At 44.7% G+C, this 12054-nt stretch overlaps 1 protein-coding gene across 9 annotated transcripts in view; it reads left to right on the top strand.

The window, feature by feature from the left end:
• Positions 1–1830: 1830 nt before the first annotated feature.
• The window catches only part of LOC102957398 (phospholipid-transporting ATPase ABCA3-like), a 182212-nt gene continuing 171988 nt past the window's right edge, over positions 1831–12054 (top strand). For all 9 annotated transcript variants that reach the window (XR_006212428.1, XM_042971606.1, XM_042971605.1 and 6 more), the window contains exon 1: positions 1831–1999. The gene's annotated coding sequence lies outside the window, so the exon portion shown is untranslated. The remainder of the gene's footprint in view (positions 2000–12054) is intronic.

Here is a 12054-nt window from a genome sequence, read left to right as displayed (position 1 = left end):
AATAAAGTGATATCCAGAAACTATTCTGTTTTATTGTTTTTAGCTGTAAAATAACTTTCTGTGGTTTCCAACCAATACTACCCATAGATCTCTGACATGTGATTTCAGTTATTGCAAAAGTTGTTTCCCAGGCTGGCCATCTTTAAAAAGGGAGAGGAACCTCACTTGATTAAGCTCTTAGTTGCATCTCATCTCCCAGTAGTCTTTATTAATGATCCCTTTAAAAAATTCCTTTAGTCAGGTAGTCTTTTTCACTGACTCTGCCTATTTCTCAACCCACCTTTAATCTTCCAGCAATAAATAAACAAAAAATTGTGTCACTTCCTCTACTAAGCACTTTACATGTATTACATCATTTAATACTACTACAAAACTCTGCTGCTATTATCCTCATTGTACATGGAGCCTCAGAGGGGTTAAGGGATTTATCCAGGGTCACCCAGCAAGCAAGCAGGAACACCTGTCAGTGTCCCTATTAGGAGCCAGGAAACCACACAGCAATTTGAACAGGGAAAGTTAAAAGAATTAATAACTATAATAGGGCGATAGCTGTAAGGAGGTACAAAGAACTCTCAAGAATAGACTGTGGCTGAAGAAAATACCCAAATACCATGGAAGAGGACCCTTCCCCAAGGCTGAGATTCAGGTCTTGGAGAAAGTGCACTTGGGGCTTACTTGATGGTGAAGAAGTTGCTTGGCCCTAGGTCAAGGCTGTTCCACACCTGCTGAGCAAGCAGGAAACACCCCATAGTTACAGGCTGCCTAGGCTAGCCAGCAAGGAACTGTGGCTGGATCTAGCAAGCAGGAAACTCTTCTCTGTGGTTGTTGGCAGGCTGGTGCTAGGCAGGGGCACCTGCCGGAGTCACTGAGAATCCACGGTTAATGGGGGTTGGGGGAGGTACAGGGTGAATGCCCAGAAATGTCCTCCACACCTGCTGCTGGCAGCAAGGGGAGAGCAACAATCAAGAGAAAACACTGAACCTGGAGCAGCAGCCTTTGGTCCTGTAGCGTCCCGCCAGCACCCTCTCCTGACCAAGCTTAACCTGACAGTTCAAGAACCCAATTCCATTTGCTGCCTGGAGGCCAGAACCCGATCCCTGGCGGGGTAGGGAAGAGATTTGCCTCTGGCAGAATTCAGAACCTGCCTGGCAACGCTTAAGCTACACCGAAGGTGGGTATTGGGGTGGGGTCCGCCAAGAGAAGCGACCACTGACGAATCTGTGGAGCAGGAGAGAGGTCGGGACGTGGGGCCCCCTGAGTGGCTGGCGGGTCGGGGAAGCGCGTGGAGAGGACGCCGTGGGAGTCACAACGCGCAGAGCGCCCACGTGTCGAGGCGCAGGCGGCGCTCGCTGGGGAGCTGGACTCGAGGACCGCGCGCCTTACGCCAGAGTCGCCCCACGTCGGGGGCTGCGAGTGGCCCCCGCAGCAGGCTTGCGGGCCCCCGAGCGGGGGAACCTCTGCAAGTTCTCTGCTGCCGCCCACAGACCCTAGAGGGCGGCCACTGAATCTCTCCCAACTTCCTGCCACGAGCTACCGGCCCGCTGAGGTGACCATGACACTTGAGGGAGAGGGGAGCCCGCGAGAGCTGGAGGGTGGTGGGGTGGTCCAGCGGGGTCTAGAGGCAGAGAGCCTGGGGGCAAGCGCACGGGCCCCGAGGTAGGACCCTGAGGGTCTGGGGGCCTCGGGCAGTGCTGGGTGGGGCCCCACGCTCTAAGGGGTCCCGGGAGGAGGGTCCAGTGCGCGCAGGGGGCAGGGAGGCGCGTGCGGGCCAGGTGGCGAAGCGGGACGGCGCCGGGGCTGCAGGGAGGAGGGGGCAGGCTAGGGAGTGGGGGCGTGCGCGCATGCGCGAGGCAGGGTCCATGGCCGCTGACCTGGTCGCGGGGCCGGCAGGCAGCTGGGCGGTTGGCGGAGGCGTTGGGAGGAGGCGCCGCGCCCGGTGACCCGCGTCCCTCAGCGGCGGAGGCGCAGGTGTAGTAGTGGCGGTTTCGAGGCCCGAGCGGTGAGTGCGGGACCACCCCGCCCTGGTGGTGTCTTCTCCCCAGATTCCCCCGGGGAGGCGGAGGGTGGGCCTCCTGGACTTCCCCGGAGGCCCACCCCCTGGCCGCACTGTTGAGTGCAGAGCCGGAAAGTGCGAACCCCCCAACACCCCCAAAAGCCCCAATACACTGGAACCGTCCACAACCCTTTCTGCCCCCTCCAAAGCCCGTTGTATGTAACATATATAATATTCCCCGTACCTCGCTGTCTAATGTCGCTCGCCGCTCGGCGCCACACCCAGCGTTGACCCTCCATCCTGTAGTTTTGCGTGTCCCTCACTGGACCTCACTCCCTTCCTTTTCCTCTCCAAGTGCCCCTGCTCTGGGGAATGCATCCCGGACTTCCCAGGGAGGAGAAAGTGCCAAAACAAGCACATGAAGTAGGAGACACTTCTCTGGACCCCAAGACACACAGAGAAGCTAATGGGAACACATTAAACAAACAGAATTTTATTTTGGTTGCCTTCAGATTTGAAAGCCAGGGGTCTGGAGGCACTTGTTTTGGGTCTAGGGCTGGGTGTCCAGAATTGACTTGCTGTGTGACTGTCCCAGTCAGCTGGGGCTGCTGTAATGGAATACCTACCGTGGGCTGGGCCACCCAAATGTATTTCTCACAGTTCTGGAGGCTGGGAAGTCTCAGCTCAGAGCTCCGTGAGATTCAGTGTGTGGTGAGAGCCTGATTTCTGATGCATAGACAGGCATCTTGTCACTGTGTCCTTCACATGGTGGAAGAAGCAGGGGAGCTCTCTGGGGCCCTGTCTTATAATATGGGCACCAATCCCATTCATCGGGGCTCCATCCTCATGGCCTAATCACGTGCCCAATGTCCCTCATCCTGATACCATCACATCCGGGTTTGGATTTCCACATAAGAATCTGGGGAGGAGGGGAGGACCCAGACAGTCAGATTATAGCAATGACCCAAGGTAAACTTTGACTTCACAAGGCCTGGGTTTCCTTGTCTGAAAGAACCTGGATATTACGCGTACCCATCTCTCGGGGTGACTAGACTATTTCAACGGACAGAACACAGTAAGTGTTCAATAAATAGAGAGAAGGGGTATGGAAGTTAAGTGCTGCAGGAAGCTCACGTTGTCTTAGTTTTCTTCTGTCAAAGCAAAAATTGCACTGGACGAAGTAAAACAGGCAAGGAAGACTTTATGCAAGGCTACCGGAGCAGGGAAGAGAGGCCAGAACTCAGTCTGAGCTCAGCTCTGCTGAAACAAAGGGTGGGAAGGTGTTTGTGGACTGGGGTGAGACAGTGGGAAAGTTGGAAAAGTCGGAGGGAAGGTTGACCAGGAGAACACCTTGAGTAGCTTCCTGAGTTTGCCCATGTGGTTCTCTGATGAGGCCATCTGTGTCTGCTGATTGGTGCCTGTTGGAAGCTAGCTCCCCCCCTCGCACAGAGACTGGGAATAGGGGTGTTATCTTCCTTGAGGATTACGTGTCAAAGGATGACTCCCAGGTCCTTCAGAAAGGCAGTTTGGGGTTGTAAAACAGGAAAGAGGCTTGTAAAAAAGGGTTATCTGTATTTTAAACAGAAAAGGATGTATAATTACAAGTTTTCTAAAGCACATGTTCAAAGAAAAGGGTGGTTAGGACCTAGAGCCAGAAGAGCCTTTCTAAACGTTGGTCCAGCTCAGAGTAAACAGGCAGGCCATCTTGGTCACCTCATTGGATGCAAAGTAGGCAGAAGATTTAAAAGGAAGGAAACCTCTGGGTTTTTAATTAATTAACTACTTAGATCTTTTTTTTTTCTTTGGTAACCGGATATTTTTACCTCTTTTTCTTTTTTTTAATATGAAATTTATTGTCAAATTGGTTTCCATACAACACCCAGTGCTCATCCCAAAAGGTGCCCTCCTCAGTACCATCACCCACCACCCCCCCACCCCACATCAACCCTCAGTTTGTTCTCACTTTTTAAGAGTCTCTTATGCTTTGGCTCTCTCCCACTCTAACCTCTTTTTTTTCCTTCCCCTCCCCCATGGTCTTCTGTTCAGTTTCTCAGGATCCACATAAGAGTGAAAACATATGGTATCTGTCTTTCTCTGTATGGCTTATTTCACTTAGCATCACACTCTCCAGTTCCATCCACGTTGCTACAAAGGACCATATTTCGTTCTTTCTCATTGCCATGTAGTACTCCATTGTGTATATAAACCACAATTTCTTTATCCATTCATCAGTTGATGGACATTTAGGCTCTTTCCATAATTTGGCTATTGTTGAGAGTGCTGCTATAAACATTGGGGTACAAGTGCCCCTATGCATCAGTACTCCTGTATCCCTTGGGTAAATTCCTAGCGGTGCTACTGCTGGGTCATAGGGTAGGTCTATTTTTAATTTTCTGAGGAACCCCCACACTGTTTTCCAGAGTGGCGGCACCAGTTTGCATTCCCACCAAGAGTGCAAGAGGGTTCCCGTTTCTCCACATCCTCGCCAGCATCTATAATCTCCTGATTTGTTCATTTTGGCCACTCTGACTGGCGTGAGGTGATATCTGAGTGTGGTTTTGATTTGTATTTCCCTGATGAGGAGCGATGTTGAGCATCTTTTCATGTGCCTGTTGGCCATCCGGATGTCTTCTTTAGAGAAGTGTCTATTCATGTTTTCTGCCCATTTCTTCACTGGGTTATTTGTTTTTTGGGTGTGGAGTTTGGTGAGCTCTTTATAGATTTTGGATACTAGCCCTTTGTCCGATATGTCATTTGCAAATATCTTTTCCCATTCCGTTGGTGGCCTTTTAGTTTTGTTGGTTGTTTTCTTTGCTGTGCAGAAGCTTTTTATCTTCATGAGGTACCATTGGTTCAATTTTGCTTTTAATTCCCTTGCCTTTGGGGATGTGTCAAGTAATAAATTGCTACGGCTGAGGTCAGAGAGGTCTTTTCCTGCTTTCTCCTCTAGGGTTTTGATGGTTTCCTGTCTCACATCAGGTCCTTTATCTATTTTGAGTTTATTTTTGTGAATGGTGTGAGAAAGTGGTCTAGTTTCAACCTTCTGCATGTTGCTGTCCAGTTCTCCCAGCACCATTTGTTAAAGAGACTGTCTTTTTTCCATTGGATATTCTTTCCTGCTTTGTCAAAGATGAGTTGGCCATACGTTTGTGGGTCTAGTTCTGGGGTTTCTATTCTATTCCATTGGTCTATGTGTCTGTTTTTGTGCCAATACCATGCTGTCTTGATGATGACAGCTTTGTAGTAGAGGCTAAAGTCTGGGATTGTGATGCCTCCTGCTTTGGTCTTCTTCTTCAAAATTACTTTGGCTATTCGGGGCCTTTTGTGGTTCCATATGAATTTTAGGATGGCTTGTTCTAGTTTCGAGAAGAATGCTGGTGCAATTTTGATTGGGATTGCATTGAATGTGTAGATAGCTTTGGGTAGTATTGACATTTTGACAATATTTATTCTTCCAATTCATGAGCACGGAATGTTTTTCCATTTCTTTATATCTTCCTCAATTTCCTTCCTAAGCTTTCTATAGTTTTCAGCATACAGATTTTGTACATTTTGGTTAGATTTATCCCTAGGTATTTTATGCTTCTTGGTGCAATTGTGAATGGGATCAGTTTCTTTATTTGTCTTTCTGTTGCTTCATTATTAGTGTGTAAGAATGCAGCTGATTTCTGTATATTGATATTGTATCCTGCGACTTTGCTAAATTCATGTATCAGTTGTAGCGGACTTTTGGTGGAGTCTATCGGATTTTCCATGTGTAATATCATGTCATCTGGAAAAAGTGAAAGCTTGACTTCATCTTTGCCAATTTTGATGCCTTTGATTTCCTTTTGTTGTCTGATTGCTGATGCTAGCACGTCCAACACTATGTTAAACAACAGTGGTGAGAGTGGACATCCCTGTCGTGTTCCTGATCTCAGGGAAAAAGCTCTCAGTTTTTCCCCATTGAGGATGATATTAGCTGTAGGCTTTTCATAAATGGCTTTTATGATCTTTAAGTATGTTCCTTCTGTCCCAACTTTCTCGAGAATTTTTATTAAGAAAGGATGCTGAATTTTGTCAAATGCTTTTTCTGCATCGATTGACAGGATCATATGGTTCTTATCTTTTCTTTTATTAATGTGATGTATCACGCTGATTGATTTGTGAATGTTGAACCAGCCCTGCATCCCAGGGATGAATCACACTTGATCATGGTGAATAATTCTTTTTATAAGCTGTTGAATTCGATTTGCTAGTATCTTATTGAGAATTTTTGCATCCATATTCATCAGGGATATTGGCCTGTAGTTCTCTTTTTTTACTGGGTCTCTGTCTGGTTTAGGAATCAAAGTAATACTGGCTTCATAGAATGAGTCTGGAAGTTTTCCTTCCCTTTCTATTTCTTGGAACAGCTTGAGAAGGATAGGTATTATCTCTGCTTTCAACGTCTGGTAGAACTCTCCTGGGAAGCCATCTGGTCCTGGACTCTGATTTGTTGGGAGATTTTTTATAACCGATTCAATTTCTTCGCTGGTTATGGGTCTGTTCAAGCTTTCTATTTCCTCCTGATTGAGTTTTGGAAGTGTGTGGGTGTTTAGGAATTTGTCCATTTCTTCCAGGTTGTCCAATTTGTTGGCATATAATTATTCCTAGTATTTCCTGATAATTGCTTGTATCTCTGAGGGATTGGTTGTACTAATTCCATTTTCATTCCTGATTTTATCTATTTGGGTCATCTCCCTTTGCTTTTTGAGAAGCCTGGCTAGAGGTTTATCAATTTTGTTTATTTTTTCAAAAAACCAACTCTTGGTTTCGTTGATCTGCTCTACAGCTTTTTTAGATTCTACATTGTTTATTTCTGCTCTGATCTTTATTATTTCTCTTCTTCTGCTGGGTTTAGGCTGCCTTTGCTGTTCTGCTTCTATTTCCTTTAGGTGTGCTGTTAGATTTTGTATATGGGATTTTTCTTGTTTCTTGAGATAGGCCTGGATTGCAATGTACTTTCCTCTCAGGACTGCCTTTGCTGCATCCCAAAGCATTTGGATTGTTGTATTTTCATTTTCATTTGTTTCCATATATTTTTTAATTTCTTCTCTAATTGCCTGGTTGACCCACTCATTTCTTTAGTAGGGTGTTCTTTAACCTCCATGCTTTTGGAGGTTTTCCAGACTTTTTCCTGTGGTTGACTTCAAGTTTCACAGCATTGTAGTCCTAAAGTATGCGTGGTATGATCTCAATTCTTGTATACTTATGAAGGGCTGTTTTGTGACCCAGTATGTGATCTATCTTGGAGAATGTCCATGTACACTTGAGAAGAAAGTATATTCTGTTGCTTTGGGATGCAGACTTCTAAATATATCTGTCAAGTCCATCTGGTCCAATGTTTCATTCAGGGCCCTTGTTTCTTTATTGATCCTGTGACTAGATGATCTATCCATTGTTGTAAGTGAGGTATTAAATTCCCCACAATTACCACATTCTTATCAATAAGGTTGCTTGTGTTTGTGATTAATTGCTTTATGTATTTGGGGGCTCCCGTATTCGGCACATAAACATTTATAATTGTTAACTCTTCCTGATGGATAGACCCTGTAATTATTATATAATGCCCTTCTTCATCTCTTGTTACAGCCTTTAATTTAAAGTCAAGTTTGTCTGACATAAGTATGGCTACTCCAGCTTTCTTTTGACTTCCAGTAGCATGGTAAATAGTTCTCCATCCCCTCATTTTCAATCTGAAGGTGTCCTCGGGTCTAAAATGAGTCTTTTGTAGACAGCAAATAGATGGGTCTTGTTCTTTTATCCATTCTGATACCCCATGTCTTTTGGTTGGAGCATTTCGTCCATTTACATTCAGTGTTATTACTGAAAGATATGGGTTTAGAGTCATCGTGATATCTGTAGGTTTCATGCTTGTAGTGATGTCTCTGGTACCTTGTCTCACAGGATCCCCCTTAGGATCTCTTGTAGGACTGGTGTAGTGGTGATGAATTCCTTCAGTTTTTGTTTGTTTGGGAAGACCTTTATGTCTCCTTCTATTCTAAATGACAGATTTGCTGGATAGAGGATTTTTGGCTGCATATTTTTTTTTTCTGTTCATCACATTGAAGATTTCCTGCCATTCCTTTCTGGCCTGCCAAGTTTCAGTAGATAAATCTGTCAGTAGTCTTATTGGTCTCCCTTTATATGTTAGAGCATGTTTATCCCTAGCTGCTTTCAGAATGTTCTCTTTATCCTTGTATTTTGCCAGTTTCACTATGATATGTCACGAGGAAGATCAATTCAAGTTACGTCTGAAGGGAGTTCTCTGTGCCTCTTGGATTTCAATGCCTTTTTCCTTCCCCAGATCAGGGAAGTTCTCAGCTCTGATTTCTTCAAGTACACTTTCATCACCTTTCTCTCTCTCTTCCTCCCCTGGAGTCCCAATTATGCGTATGTTGTTGCATTTGATTGCATCACTTAGTTCTCTAATTCTCCCCTCCTACTCCTGGATTTTTTTATCTCTTTTTCTCAGCTTCCTCTTTTTCCATAATTTTATCTTCTAATTCACCTATTCTCTCCTCTGCCTCTTCAATCCGAGCTGTGGTCGACTCCATTTTATTTTGCAGCTTATTAATAGCATTTTTTAGCTCTCCTGACTGTTTCTTAGTCCCTTGGTCTCTGTAGTAATAGATTCTCTGGTGTCCTCTATACTTTTTTCAAGCCCAGCAATTAATTTTATGACTATTATTTTAAATTCATTTTCTCTAACATTGCTTCAGTCGTTTTTGGTCAGTTCGTTAGCTGTTACTACTTCCTGGAGTTTCTTTTGAGGAGAATTCTTCCATTTTGTCATTTTGGATAGTCCCTGGAGTGGCGTGGAACTGCAGGACTCTTCCTCTGTGCTGTCTGGAGTAACTTGCATTGGTGGGTGGGGCCGCAGTCAGACCTGATGTCTGCCCCCAGCCCACCGCTGGGGCCACAGTCAGACTGGTGTGTACCTTATCTTCCCCTCTCCCAGGGGCAGGACTCACTGTGGAGTGGTATGGCCCCTGTCTGGGCTACTTGCACACTGCGAGGCTTGTGGTGCTGCTTTGATGGGATCTGGCATATTAGCTGGGGTGGATCCTGAAGGTGCACAGGGGCGGGAGGAGCAGACTCAGTTCGCTTTGCCTTCTGTGGTCCGCTTCAGGATGGGCCCTGTGGCACCGAGAGGGAGGCGGCCCCGTCGGAGGGATGGATCCGCAGAAGCACAGCGTTGGTTGTTTGCTTGGTGCAAGCAAGTTCTTTGACGGGAACTAGTTCCCTTAGGGATTTTGGCTGGGGGGTGGCCGAGGGAGATGGCGCTGGTAAGAGCCTTTGCTCCCCGCCAAGCTGAGCTCTGTCCTCCGAGGCTCAACAACTTTCCCTCCCTTTGTCCTCTAGCCCTCCCGCTCTCGGAGCAGAGCTGTTGACTTATTCCAGATGTTAAGTTCCGCTGGCTGTCAGAACACACTCCGGCCCCTCTGCTTTTTCAAGCCAGACTGAGGGGCTCTGCCTTGCTGGGCGGGCTGCCCCTCCACCGCCCCAGCTCCCTCCCGCCAGTGCATGTAGCGCGCATCACCTCTCCGCCCTTCCTACCCTCTTTGGGCCTCTCGTCTACACTTGGCTCCAGAGAGTCCGTTCTGCCAGTCTTCTAGCAGTTTTCTGGGTTATTTAGGCAGATGTGGGTGGAATCTAAGTGGTCAGCAGGACGCGGTGAGTCCATCGTCCTCCTACCCTGCCATCTTCCTCCGGAAACCGTACCTCTTATTCATTAATTAGATCTTTATAGCAGCTTTATTCTTTTTAAAAAAATTATTTCAAGTTAGCATACAGTATACTATTGTTTTCAGGAGTAGGACCTAGTGATTTATCACTTACATATGATACCTACTGTTCGTCCGAGTGCCCTCCTTAATGCCCATTACCCATTTGGCCCATTGCCCCACCAACCTCCCATCTAGCAGCCCTAAGTTTGTCCTATTTAAGAGTCTTTTATGGTTTGCCTTCCTTTCTGCTTTTATTTTATTTTTCCTCCCCTTCCTGATGTTTACATGTTTTGTTTCTTAAATTCCACATATGAGTGATATCATATAATTTTTCTATCTCTGACTGACTTAATTTGCTTAGCAAAGTAGGTCCATCCACGTTGTTGAAAATGGCAAGATTTCATTCTTTTTAATTGCCAACTAATATTCATACTGTGTGTGTGTATACACATGCCACATTTTCTTTATCCATTCATCAGTTAATGGACATTTGGGCTCTTTCCATAATTTAGCTATTGTTGATAGCATTGCTATAAACATTGGGGTGCCTGTGCCCTTCAAATCAGAATTTTTGTATCTTTTGGTAAATACGTACTACTGCAATTGTTGGGTCATTGGGTAGTTCTTTTTTAATTTTTTGAGGAACCTCCATGCTGTTTTCCAGAGTGCTGCACAGTTTGCATTGCCACCAACAGTGTAAGAGGGTTCCCCTTTCTCCACATCCTGGCCAACATCTGTTGTTTTCCCAAGTTGTTAAATTTAGCCATTCTAACAAGTATAAGGTGGTATCTCATTTGTATTTCTCCAATGATGAGTGATGTTGAGCGTCTTTTCATGTGTCTGTTAGCCATCTGGATGTCTTTGGAAAAGTGTTTATTCATGCCTTCTGCCCATTTCTTCACTGAATTTTTTTTGTATGTTGAGTTTGATGTTTATAGATTTTTTTTTAATTTTTTTAATGTTTATTTTGGAGACAGAGAGACAGAGAATGAACAGGGGAGGGTCAGAGAGAGAGGGAGACACAGAATCCAAAGCAGGCTCCAGGCTCTGAGCTGTTAGCACAGAGCCCGACGCGGGGCTTGAACTCACAGACCGTGAGATCATGACCTGAGCCGAAGTCGGACGCTTAACCGACTGAGCCACCCAGGCACCCCTAGATTTTTGATATTTTATCCAATATATCTTCTTTTGCAAATATCTGCTCTTATTTTGAAGGTTGTCTTTTAGTTTCGTTGATTTTTTTCCTTCACTGTGCAGCTTTTTATCTTGATGAGGTCCCAACAGTTCAATTTTACTTTTATTTCCCTTGCCTCCAGAGACCTGTCAAGTAAGAAATTGCTGCGGCTGGTCAAAGAGGTTGCTGCTTCTTTTCTCTTATAGGATTTTGTTGGTTTCCTGTCTCACATTTAGGTCTTTCATCTATTTTGAATTTATTTTTGTGTATGGTGTAAGAAAGTGGTCCAGTTTCATTCTTCTGCATGTTGCTGTCTAGTTCTCTGGCACCATTTGCTAAAGAGACTGTCTTTTGTCCATCGGATGCTTTATCCTGCTTTGTCAAAGATTAGTTGGTCACACGTTTGTGGGCCCATTTCTGGGTTCTGTATTCTATTCCATTGGTCTATGTGTCTGTTTTTGTGCCAATACCATATTGCCTTGATGATTACAGCCTTGTAAACAGGCTAACATCCAGAATTATGATGCCTTCAGTTTTTTCAACATTACTTTGGCTATCCAGGGTCTTTTGTGGTTCCATACAAATTTTAGCATTGTTTGTTCTAGCTTAAATGTCTTTTTGAGTGTATTTCCCACTTTAAAAATTTGGGTTCTTATATTTTTATTATTGGCTTATAGCAATGCTTATATATGTCTTTTGTCAGATAAATTTTTTAGAAATATTTTCCCCTTTTATCGCTTTCTTTCCTATTTTCATGATGGTATTCTTTGAGGAGCAAAAATTTTAGATTTTGATGAAGATCTTTTTTATGGCTTGTAGTTTTTTTTCATTTACTTTAATAAATCTCTGTATCCACAAGGCCACAAAGATATTCTTCTATATGTTTTCTACTAGTTTTATAGGTTAGCTTTATGCTTAGGTCTAGGACCACTGCTTCCTCCATCCTTTGAGATCCTAATCTAATGCCCTTTTGTGGAATTTCTAAACCTTCTATGTTTTTTGCCTTGAAAATGGTAAGCATACTTATTTTAAATTTTGCTCCTGATAATTCCACCCCAGATGTCAGGAGTGCCAGATGTTATATTCAGAAAAATTGTTTGGAGAAATAGCTGAGTCTCCAGGATAATATTAGTTTT

The sequence above is a fragment of the Panthera tigris genome, chromosome E3, assembly GCF_018350195.1.
Source record: "Panthera tigris isolate Pti1 chromosome E3, P.tigris_Pti1_mat1.1, whole genome shotgun sequence".
Lineage (NCBI taxonomy): Eukaryota > Metazoa > Chordata > Mammalia > Carnivora > Felidae > Panthera > Panthera tigris.
Note: the sequence above shows the minus strand (reverse complement) of the source record. Positions and strands in the feature narration are given on the sequence as shown.